Genomic DNA, 13,325 nt, shown 5'->3' with positions numbered 1-13,325 from the left:
CCCCGCAAAATGAATTACCCCATTGATTTTCGAATGCACATTCTGTCTGTAGGTTGTCCTTTTTTGTTACCCAATCGGCCTTAGATTGTCTTCGTATCAGGGACGGAGAAATTAACGATAAACAAATTAAAAAAATGAAGGGAGGGATGAAACGAAATGGAAACTTGCATAACGTGCAATTGCTTGGCACAATTGCAAATCGCTCCTTCCTTATTCCTTTGTTAACGAATATTGAATAAAGCGTAGGAAGTGCACATTAATTACGTGTCGTTATCGAATGAGGTTATGGCGTGCTTATTACATTCTATCTCTACAGAATATCTTTCTGGTTTCAGCACGATGAAATATGATTATCATCCATGTAATCTTTGCCATGGGTATTATTTAAACGGAGGATAGTTTTCTGTCTGAATTTTCGGAAACAAAAACACAGGATTTTCAATCCGAGAGGTTCTTGTTTATGCCATTTTGCATTAACCATGATTATACTTTGTACTAGTTACATATATTATAACAGCAACAAATTTAAAATGATACAATTTATCCGGGGCCGTAAAGTGCAAAACCCGACCCAAGGGTAACTGAAAACGTAGTGAAAATTGCACGTATTATCCCTTTTTATTGAAATATATATCCCGAGCTCCCTGCGGAACCTCCGGACCCGGGAGAATCCCCTTTGCACACATACACATCACCACCCCCTTGTCAGGCCTGCTATTACTAACTATACAAACAGATCTAATCAGTCCACTTCGCAATATTGAAGTAGAGAATAAGGATAAGTCGAAATTATCTTGTTCTCCTACAAAATTAGGTCGATTAGGTTTTATAAACGTCGCTGTACATACATTCTCGTAGTATATGAATGAAAGTCCCTTGGAATTCACATGAATTTAAGCCACCCAATCAATATTAATTGCCGATTACCTTGTTTCTCAGCATTTATAGTTCAACACTAAACACCGGTTAAATAATATCTTTACTTCTGAGGGCATATGCCAAGAGGCCTTCCAATTTCGCTGAATACTACTTGAGAGACAATATGGTGATAAAACGATTTTTAAGATATATCACAGGAATTTAGCGGGTGTCAAATTCTCAAATACCAAATAATTTGCTGAAAAAGCTTTCGCCTTCATTTACTTTACTTTGTGTACATAAACACATGGAGATCTCTTGAGCTAGAGCGCTCCTTCAGTTCTACAGAATATAGAAGAGGATGAGATAATATGGGATTTCATGTCATTCGAACAATCCTCCCGATAATCCTCTTCACAAATTGTTTTTGAGGAATGAGGATTTTTGCGGATAGGAATAGTTGAGAATAGAGATGGTATAAGAGGAACTTAGCGACGTGTCGCCATAAAATATGTCAAATGTTGTTTCTTTCTTCTTGCCATTCAACTGAGAGGTTTCTAGCACGGTTCGATATATGATCTTTGGTTTTTGAACTTGCCTACCTCTTACACAAAGGGTAGGTTAGGATGACTTTGAAATCTATGATCAATCATGTTTAGAAATTGTCGGGAATGTTGAAATTTATCGTAGAAATTTAACGGTGACGCGTTCATTGGTCAAAAGGCATTTGATTTAAAATAAATTGGGTTCATATTTTTCATAGACATTGTTTCCAATTAGCGTATTCGTTCTGTAAGGAACTAACGGTTTCCTACTACATGCCTCTTCTGACCATCAGACCTTAGTTGACTGCAAAATAAATGTCATCGTTTATTGACATTTTGGGTGAATTTTCAACATCAGTAGATAGTATTATCAAAAGTAACATGTGTCTCAGGATAGTTACCTGAAATAGCCAAAGTAATCCACGATAGAAGCCGGAGTAATGCCCGTTAATTTAACATTATTGATCTTACTATTAAATCTTACTCCTTACCTTGGTAATAGCAGGCGTGCCTGAGTGAACGGCGGCCATTCTTACAGCAAAGCAATCAGGCTTGAGGGCTGGTCAAGGCACTGAAAATCCGTTAGGAAAAACCGGAATGGATTGAATTTACAATAACAGCCACGGATTCAGAAAGTGGAATAGGGATTTGAACGTTCGCTTGTAGCACATTGCAGTCACTCTCAGAGCACTCTTCAAAAAGGTCGGAAAGTATAAGACATGGTGATCCAAGAGAAGAAATGACTAGATATCGATGTATTTGACTTTCAGTCATACACTGTGTTCAAAAGCGGAAGAATATTTACGATAAGCAGTGAAAGACAATTCGAGAAACTGGATGTTGGACGCTTCAAGGGCTTTGTGTGTTTCTTATATAAAAATATTTGAGAGCACATTTGCCCCATTGATACCTAGTGCATGATAAGTATGCATATATTATGTCGCAATATTCATTTTCACGTGCTACTGACATACAAAATCTTAAAATTTGCATTGAAGCGACAACTTTGACTTATGATAATCTTTTTTTTTCAAACATGGTCTTTGACAGTTTTGTTAGATCGTACCATAGAAATGATTTCCGTTATTAGTGAAAATAAGGCGGGGAGTCTATTGGACAAAATACTTTATTGAGCGATTATAACCCAAAACAAATGGACACTTTCGGATTCTTAAGCACAACAATATAGAAACAGACGGATCATGCTTGCTAATAACAGTTATAATTTCGTCCTGACATTATTAACAAGTTTAATATCGGAAGGTCAACACTTCAGACGTGGAAGGTCTTGTGAATAGTGATTCACCACAATGTTATGGGAATTCACCTCGCAAAATGCCATTCTTTTATAAAGTAGCGCAAGGAATTTAGCAACTATAGACATTTCGTCCAAATTTATAATTTACAAAGCCCGCATAAATATTTTTTCAATATTTTTCGGTAACAGAAAAACTCATATGATGCGAATTTAAGTTTGAAGACTATACGCCGTTCAATCTGTTATCATGAGTGGCTGTTATCGGTATACCTCAAAAATGTTTAAAAATGTCCACTATCGATTCCTCAAGTGGCCTGCATTTCGAGAAAATAAATGTTTTGGTTTTCATGGTGTTGATAGTTATTTTTCAACCATATTTCTGCTAAAACGTTTTTAGGTTGTTGCAAATGAAATGTCGGATATTTGAGTAAAATTTCAAAAGACTATAACTTTTATGAAAATTAATTTTATTAGTCAAAATAAGAACCAGCAGCTTCAATGCACTTCTCCCAACGAGATACAAGGGCATTTATTCCAGTTTCGTAAAAGTCTGGGTTTCTAGAGCTAAGAAATTCTTCAAAGGCACTTTTGACAGCTACTTCATTGCTGAATTGTTTCCCCGCCAAAAAGTGATCCAAATGCTTAAAAAAGTGGTAGTCGGTTGGCGAGAGGTCGGGTGAATATGGTGGATGAGGAAGAGTCTCATATCGTAATTCATTTAATTTTTGGACCGTCATTCTGGAAACATGAGGTCGGGCGTTATCATGGAGCAGTATCACTCCATCTCTGTTGACCAATCTAGGCCGCTGAACACGTAATTTCTCGTGCATTTCATCAAGTTGGGCACAATATTTCTCTGCATTAATTGTTTCACCACGCTCCAAAAACGAATAATGAATAATTCCAGATGCAGACCACCAAACAGTTACCATTACCTTCTTCGGGTGAAGGCTCGGTTTTGGCATGTGTTGTGGAGGCTGATCGGCATCTAGCCATTGCGCTGATCTGCGACGGTTGTCGTACAATATCCACTTTTCATCGTATGTCACTATTCTGCGCAAAAAGGGATTGTTCCTGTTGCGGTTGAGTAGAGAACTGGATATTTCCATTCGCAGCGCCATGTTTTGCTCGTTGAGTTCATGCGGAACCCACTTATCAAGCTTCTTCACCTTTCCAAGCTGTTGTAAGTGCCGAGATACTGTCGAATAGTGTACGCCTATTTTCTCTGCAATGTCACGAATCGATGATCGGGGATCAGATTCCACTATCAAACGCAACTCGTCGTTGTCGATCGATGGTCCTGGGTGTCCACGAGGTACACTTTGGAGGGTCATGTCGCCTGATCGGAATTTTTCGAACCACCGCTGTGTCGTTCGTTCGTTTGCTGCGTCAGCTCCAAATGCTCTGCAAATGTTTCTGGTTGCCTCCGCTGCGTTGTGACCAAGTTTAAATTCATATAGAAAAAGTAGACGTTTTTGACTCCCTTCCATGCTTTTTTCTTTGAGTTTTACTTGGAACTTCAATGACGATTGAAACTGAAATGACTCCTTGATCGAACGAACGACTATTTATACTCAATTATCCCATACCACCAGAGTCACCTTGCGGCAGTTTTAAACATTAAAATCATAACTAACTTCACTTCATTGAAAAATCCGACATTTCATTTGCAACAACCTAATAATTTATAGCACTATTTTTATTATCCACTCTGTTTGTTGTTGTTTTATTATTCATCGTTGTAGGCAGCCACATTACACGACATACATGAATACGACACAAAATACATATATATATGATGACCATAAACCCCTCTCTGGGGTGCAGCTCACCAATCATACCTATGTACCGTCGCTTACGTTTACAACTAACGCTGCAATTTTCTGAAGTACTAGCACTTTTTGTCCACCGTCCTAGGTCACGTAGTTCTATGACGACCTATTTGTCAGCCATCTTGGGATAGTAGACTCTATTGCATAGCAGGAATAACGCCGCTTTTCTTATTATGTGAGCTATCCGCTTGTCAATACCTCTATGGGTAAGTATTCTGTACTCCGACCAAATTCTTAAATTGTTATTGAAATGAATTGAGAATATTAGCACAGAACAATCTCAACTTAATATGGTCATGAGATAGTTGCGTTCCCAGCTTTTTAACAAAACCGCAAAACCGAATTTACCGTTGCTAATATATCGAGTGACATTGAGTTCGGTACCACCATTGGCCACCATCATTTCTGACTGATTTCACTATGATAGACCCTCCGGCAAACTGAACTGAAACCGATTTTTCGACTATTGAATTAGATATTATGAAATGTATGGCTCTTATTATTATTATTTAATTTTTACATGTAGAATAAGATGCTTTATGACCACAATAACCATAATTGTATGAAAGTTAATTAAATAGGTCGTTGTAGACGATTGAAAGTTAAAAAAGTTAATTTTTTAGGGAATATCTCGTCGTTGTAGACGATTGAAAGTTAAAAAAGTTAATTTTTTTAGGGGATATCTCAAAAAAAAATATGGGGACTGCTTTGCGGACGTGCCTAAAAATAGCTTCATTTTACCAGCTATCCAACGAGGTCTGACAGGGTTTTATTTAAACTCATGGGATTTAAAAATAATGGCGCTTATTTAATCTAATTCATTCTTTGAACTTAGATAACTAAATAAAACAATAGATGAGTATAAAATAACATTCATTTAACTTTTATGTTCGAATAAAATGCCTCCAAATTTCATGTTCAATATGTCCACCCCTGTTTTGCACACCTATGCACTCTCATGGGAAGTTCACTTTTTACTACACCAGTTGTCAAAGTCCTTCTTATTTCATTTGCTGCAATAATTATTCTTTCCTTCAAAACTTCAATTGATGAATTTGGGTTGGGCTGTACATGAGGTTCTTCATGTTCCCCCGCATATAAAAATCCATGGGAGTTAGGTCTGGACTTCTAGCTCGCCAGGGTAAAGGCCCACCTCGTCCAATCCATTTGTTGGGATAATTAGTGTCCAGGAATTCTCTAACACTACTCCTGAAATGCGCAGTGCAGCCATCATACTGAAACTACATGCCTCGAAGTAAATTGAATGGGAGATCCTCCGGTAAGTCGCCTAGGTCACCTCTCAGGAAATTTGCGTAGTCTTCGCCGTTTAAATTATCCGGGAGAAAGTAAGGCTCAATCAAATGGTGCCCATCCACATATTCATGTTGAATCTACGTTGTGACCCTCTACTCTGACCTGAGCAATTCCACACGTAGGGGTTCACAGTTCCAACTTTTCTACGGAAATTTGTGGCACTAAAAATGTGTGTAACAGACAGACAGATAGTGAACCGATTTTAATAAGGTTTTATTTTCAACAAAACCTTAAAGTTTGTTTTCAACATAACCGTAAAAAAGGAGTGGTCGAGCAGAAGTTCTTTATTGTGGGCTACTGGGAAAAGAAGCTCTTAAATGGGTGTAGGTATAAATACTGCGAACACAGCGCTACATGTAGACACAATATAAACACATCAAAACCACACAACATTCCCAGCTTATTCAATCCACACCATATTCTCAAATTTTGTTTGTTTTCTGCTACTGCTTTCGGTTACATTATTGCGAATGAGACTTTCACTAATTCCCTGCTTGGCTTCTCAAGTTTTTCTTCTCTGGACTTCTCCTCGAGTTTGAATGAGAAAGGATTTCGACCAGCCAACGGGCAGGTGAATTCCTTTTGTCGGTTTGTTGATTTTCTTCCAGTGCCGAGAAATAAAAATCCCCCAATAAAAACAGACCAAATATTTTCCGTATTTTCCAGGGAAGATGTTCATCAACAGTTTCTCGAAACGAAAGGGTGATGCAGACGTGGGAAAGCTAGCCACTTATAAAAAGTGATAGCATAACTATATCTTCACGAATATTCACATATAGTATTTAGGCTAATACATATGCATCCAAACTAATACTTGCTTGAATCTATTCGGAGGTATTTCAAATTATCAAATGCCCAATAATTGCTCTCCACTTAAGCAAGACTTTCACACAAACCAAACAGTTTTTACATTAAAAATGTTCCCCTATTGGCTTCCATGTTGCTGTTTCAGGATTAGGGAAAACACAACTCCAAATTTACGACACTGGGTGCAAAAAATTCTACCTGTTGGGAAAGATGAAAGATGTTACCTAATTCTCTCATGTTAATTAAAATAATTGGTCAAACGCATTAAAATTTCTTCGAACATTGTTTCCATACTTTTTTCACCTTATTTCCTTTGATTGAAAGCAATCACTCACAAACTGCAAGTTTGTCAGCCGATCGACCATTTGCACCTTGCCAGCACTATGCTCTAAGAGAAAGAGTACTCGAGAAGGGTAGCTGGCACTGGAATCAATTCAACAAACAAAAATGCATCAAAGGTGCTCCCCCCTACACGAGAAGGTAAATAGAAGTTGGTCTCAAAGTAAGTGCATCCCTTTTGCTCAATTATATCTCAGTTCAAAGATTGTTTGCTCGTCGAATTCTGTAGGTATGGGAACTCGTGACAGGACCATACAATGCGAATGAGGGAGCGACGTCATAAATTTCTAATAGTCAATTGGGCTCGAGTATGTAACCAAACTCTCGGTCTTTGATTGAATGTATCTTGTATTACCAAGGTTGTTTAAGAAAGGTAACTAGGAACGGTGATGTCAAGTTTGACAACTTCTGTTTGGGTAGTCGTAGTATTCTATCTGTTCGCCTGTCTCCAAATAAAATTTTAACTTACGAATGCGAAAGTTAATCTGTAATGCTTTTGAGCTTTATTCCAGGATCTAAAAGCTGACATTATTAATTTATCTGAAGTTCAGAAGTGACGAAAAGAAAATTCAGATTGAAAATATTGCTTGATCAATACGATAAGACCATTATATAATAGTTATCACATTTTCATTGTTTTACTGAAGAATTTAATCCTATGCAGTGTTTATGGCCCGGAAGAGGAGTGGAGTGGAGGCATAGGAGCGGATTTTATACATACATATATATAATTTAAAGACCGACGGTATGCAATACATACATAGGTCAAGACGAAGTGTACTCCTTGACTATCCATGCAGCATCAATGGAACAGTTCACCCAATCAAACACGTTAATCACAAATCCGATGAATGAGTACCTGAGTGAAATCAGGGTAATGATTACGGGCGAGCGCAATGTTGACCATGTTGGTTGCTACAGTATAAGGTGGCCCTCTAGTGTACCGTTACGGTCTTGGCCTTGGCTTTAACACGCTTCAAGGCCCAAATCCAACTGGATTATTGCACCAATTATTATTTAAACTTTTTCTAAATTGTTGAAAACCAGTTAAAGCAGAGACCTTAAGTCCGCACAATGCTCCTAAATGACTCGGAGGGTGTCAGTTTAGCCGATACTGGTGAATTCAGAGATTAAATGAGCCTCTTCTTCGTCTACGTTAATGTAAAAGGTTGCTTCACCTTTGGCAACTACTAATTGAGCTCTTCAATTGATATATGAAATATTTTGAAGAAATAAAAAATATTGAATATTTTAAATAAACTAGAATGTGCCAATATTAAACCTCTTTAAACTCAACACAAAATTGAGCTACTTGCGGCTCTCACCAGATTTTGTGATGTTTCTAGGTATTTTCGAGTAAACTGAGTTTGACAGACAGAGCTTAAACAGATTTTGACGTCGAAAAGCGGGAGCTGACACTGCACGCAAAGGTTTGTATTGTGTATTTATTCAGATAAGAGAACGCTTGTTGATTTTGTTCTTAAAGTCAAATCAAACGAATACGATTTACCTGTCCTAATACTGAATAACGGTAGAAAGTTTCTACGGATACCATAGATAGCTACATCATTTCAGACCTTCTTTTTAAGGTTTTGTGTAAACACAAAACCGTATTAAAATCGGTTTGCTGACTGTTTGTATGTCCGTCTGTCTGTCTGTCTGTGTCTGTCCGTCACACACATTTTTCTCGGAGACGATTATATAGATTGACACCAAATTTGGTAGAAAGATGGGAACTGTGAACGTTCACGCATACAGTGAGTTACATCCTTTTACGTCGAATTTAAGGGGGGGGGCGGGGGGGGGGGGGGGGGGGGGGGGGGGGGAGCAGGGTAAATTTTTTTTTCATCAAATATAATCATGTGGGGTATCAAATTAAAGGGTTTTCGAACCCGGTCTTAGTTTCGACATTTGTTGGAAAGATGGGGAGTGCGGGGGGTTGAAAGTGATCATTTCTTTAACGAACCCATTCTCAGAAACTACCCAACCGAAAAATCTGAAAAAAATTAGAGAGCTGCCACTATATAGTGCCTAGGCTCCGAAACACCTTCCATATCGCTACCTGTTCAAATAAAGTTAATAATAGTACATTACTATAATTTTTAGTAATTGGCAGGCAAACCCCCCTTAAGTACACCCTAAAATCACGAAGTTTTGCAATAATGTAGGCTACATCATCGAGTATGATTCTACCAAATTTGATGAAAATCTAACTATTACTAACAAAGTTATAATAGGTCAAAGCTGTCGCTTCAGTTCAAATTCAAGACTTTGATTGTCAATATCACTTGAAAGTGGGTATATGCATATATTACGTGCTACATACTAGTGGGACAAATGCACACTCAAATCTCTATATAAAAGAAATACACAAAACCTTCATACCTGAAGCGTCTAGCTTCTGGTTTCCCGACTTGTTTATACAGGTCGTGGTTCAAATCACGCTGGAGGCAGAGAAATTTAGATCGTAACTGAAAGTCTCAGCTGTGAATGATCAAATCAGATAAATAAACATGAACGAGCATAACGTTAGCTAACGTTCTTAGCAAGAAGAATTGCGAACTCTTGATCGCATTCGCGAGAAGAATCCCGGAAGACCGGATACCGGTTATTGCGCCGTTGATGATGATGATGTTAAATAAAGCGTCAAATTGCGATCACAAATACGACATTCCCTTTTTCCCCAAACCCAATATAATGGTACCATATTTATTCGTTTTTTTCTAATTGAGGTCATTTTGGACTCACGGAACTTTAATACTAGTTGGACTGCCTTCCTATGTTATCGCCCATGCTGATAACAAATTCTGTGCTTCTGGGATAAGTTTGTAAAATACGGTAATATATTATTATTAACTTTATTTGTGTAGATATTGGCACGGGATGTCGAGGTCTAGATTCAGTATATGCGCATCACTGTGATCTTTTTCAGATTTTTCGATTGGAAAGGTTCCGAGAACGAGATCTGTTTCTATTTTTGGGGCACACATTTTGAACCCTATCTCCTCAATATCAGAAATAAGATCAGTTTCGAAAAGTACTAATCGAGCCCTTTCATTTGATACCACACATGACTATATACTGTGAAAAAAATATACACCTTTCTTTCGCATGTATGAAGAGTCCCTTTTAATGGGGTCATCCCGTGTGAAGGCCGTTTTTTTCGCTTTTTTAGAAATTTTTTGCGAAGAACTGGATAAAGATACAAATACGAATTTTTCACCATATATTTATTAATATCTTGAGCATGCGTATTAATTTCCATATCAAAGAAAAAAAGTAAACGGCATTTTAACGTGCAGGCTTAACTACAGTCCGCAAAGTAGGATTATTAAAAAATATTAAAAACTAAATTTTTGGTGCAGTGTTAAACTTCTTTTTGTGAATGTTGGTGTTTTTTTAAGGCTTCTTTAATGAATAAAAAAAAACCAGTGAATCATTCGCAATTATCCTAGTTTGCGGACTGTATGTTCTGAATAAGTCATGAAAATTTCAAAGAATTTCGTTTAATAGATTTTGAGCTATGGTGGCAGCAGATTTTCAATATGCAGTTTCGAGAAAAACGCATTTAAAAAGTACGAAGTGGTTTTTAACCATAAAATCTTAACTGACCATTAATCTTCTATATCTAGGCCATAAACCTTAGGTTTCTTAAAGAAACACATGTACAGCCTTGGCTTTAATTCTTGACCTTTTAGCGAAGTCATTCGAATGTCATTCGGACCGATAAATACACGCTTTATTACGACGATCGATATAAATCTGACATGTGACTTATTACGTATTTAACACTATAATTTCCGAACAACTCCGAATATCAAAAAGTTATTTTGCCCACATATTCTACACTATATCTAGTTACAACTGTTGGCAAAAAAAATTCGATTCCGCGGATTCGACACACGGGATGACCCCCTTAAACTCAACACCAAATGCTGTCACTCGCTACATGTAGGGAAACACACCGACTTAATGTCTTCATCAAATATCGTGACAATCTTTTCAGCCATTCCCGAGTAAATTGGCGGTGACAGACACGCCACCTTAAAAATAGCATTCTTCAAGACAACATTAAGATCATATTAAAACTTCAAAACTATGTTGCATTATTTTCTTATTCGGGTATGAAAATTTTGTGTTCATCTTATGTGAGCAACTTTCTACGCAAATTTTTCCATTCGTATATGGCTAAGAACCCAAAGTTTTCATTTGATATCCCACATGGCCACATTCTGTGAAAGAAATGTTGTACCTTCCATTCACATGTATGGGGAAACTTAACACAAAATGGCGCCACTTGCTGCTTGTAACAACAAGAAACTACATGTCCTCATCAATTTTCGTGACAATCGGTCGATCAGTTTCCGAATAAATCGGGTATGACAGACAGACGGACAGACAAACATCGACTCGATTCTAATAAGGTTCTGTTTCACACAAAACTTTAAAATCAGCTGTCTTGAGCTGTGTTGCGTGGTTAGGGCATTGTCGTAGCTGCCAACCAGCATGACATAACACTTTTGCTCGGCCTTTACAATCACCTTTGTTTTTATTTCAATTAGTGCCAATGAGTGAAAAAGAATTAAATTAATTTTAATTTTTATTGCAATTTTTGGGTGAACAGTATATTACACAGGTCCTTTGAAAACACAAACCTTATTACAATCAGATGGTTTTCATACTCCATTGCTCTGTCCGTATGCAAATCTGTAGGTCGTAAGCAATTTGGAATCTTAACTCATTCGGAACGTCTCTCAACATCATCAGGCCATTAATGAGCACATCACCGGCCTAGAACGAAGTTTTATGACTCTGTAAAGTCAAAACGGGATTCTGCATCTTGGCGGTCAATATTTTTTCAGAAATTCTCCCTTTCTGTGAATCTTCCCGCCTTTTGTTGGTTTTTCTATCTTTCTTTGGGTAAATTTAAACAAACATTGGGTGGTCCTGTGTGGCGAACAACACAAACAAACATAAAATCCATTTTGGTTTCATTTCCTCCTACAGATAGTTACTGAGCTATATGAGCCTGTGTGTATGGACTTGGTATCTTTGGAGGGTACGCATTTGATCTTTTTATTGTTCTGCGTTATATTGGCGTGACCGAAAGTGTATGGCTAGATGAAAAGAAAACGGGCAGAAAAAAACAAACTTGAAAAATAACCAACCGGTGAGGTATCGTCGACATCATCAATATTGAGTAGCAATATGTCGGCCTTGAAACATCAGAGAAAGACGAGACAACTAAAACTGGTCAATGTTTATAGAGCGTTTGTAATGTAAATAAAGGTTGTCCTTTTGAAAAATGGAAATGTCTCCCGGGTAGGTAAGCAAAGGCTGCATTAGCAGCGAGATGACAGCTTCCGACATCCTATATAGTGTAAAGTATCAATTACAATATTAAGGATTTCATGGAAGTAAATGTGTATATTGTGAGAAACATAAAAGAAGTGATAAACGAATTGAGGGAAGGGGAATGTTCTCGAATGAAGGAATATATTGGTTACATAAAATCCTTATTTTAAAAGATCCTTTTACTATGGAACATTTAGCCACGCATGCAACTTCTTCAACACCATACCATTAGCACCAGAAATTACTAGATTGTGTGGTGCGAAATTAATTAAAAACATGGGAAATTTTGATGAAAAAGTCTGATTCCTCTCGAATCTGGAATTGAGCTCGGTTAGTGTCACGAAAAAAAGGAAGAATAAGGCAGTCTTCAATATCTCAGACTAGAGAGCCTCTTAATTTCTATCTTTCTTATCGATTGACCAGCTTTTCAAAGGTGTGTAGAAGGTCATTACCAACAGCCTAGGGGTGAAGGCCACCTAATTGACGATATTCCTCCCAATTCTGCACTTAATTGGCTGAAGCGGTTGGTAGACGATTGATGCCTCTGTGCGGTCTGTTTTGAGACCAAACGGTAATAGCATAGCAGGGAATATCTACCTCGAGTTGTAGGCGGACGAAAGTATATTTTTACATCGTTAAGTGTTACAGTGCTATGCTCACACAGCGTATGTGTATTTATGTATTACAATATTAACTAAACGAAACTGAAACATGCAAAATCAGAGTTAAGGAGCACTGAGACATCAAATTTTCTTTACGTTATGGGAAAGATGGCATCACGCGCCGATAGTGATTTATTGAATTGTGACTAACCCGCAGCCACCACCTCGATGTAAGCAATTTCTTGCATCAGATGATCGTCTTTCATTTCGTACACCAGCGAACGAGATGGTCAAGATTTTTCTTATTCAACTAGACAATTTTTCTTTTAATCTTGTGGTGCGGGGCGATTGAGTCTTCAATTAACGAGGCAGTACTCCATAAATCAGAATCCCCCCTGGGTATTATACGTTTCAG

At 37.6% G+C, this 13,325-nt stretch overlaps 1 protein-coding gene across 2 annotated transcripts in view; it reads right to left on the bottom strand.

Annotated features, from left to right (window-relative positions):
* LOC119652955 (roundabout homolog 2) overlaps positions 1-13,325 on the bottom strand; it is a 63,411-nt gene that overhangs the window by 37,061 nt on the left and 13,025 nt on the right. The window lies entirely within an intron of this gene.

This window comes from Hermetia illucens, chromosome 3 (assembly GCF_905115235.1).
Source record: "Hermetia illucens chromosome 3, iHerIll2.2.curated.20191125, whole genome shotgun sequence".
In the NCBI taxonomy this organism is placed as follows: domain Eukaryota; kingdom Metazoa; phylum Arthropoda; class Insecta; order Diptera; family Stratiomyidae; genus Hermetia; species Hermetia illucens.
Note: the sequence above shows the minus strand (reverse complement) of the source record. Positions and strands in the feature narration are given on the sequence as shown.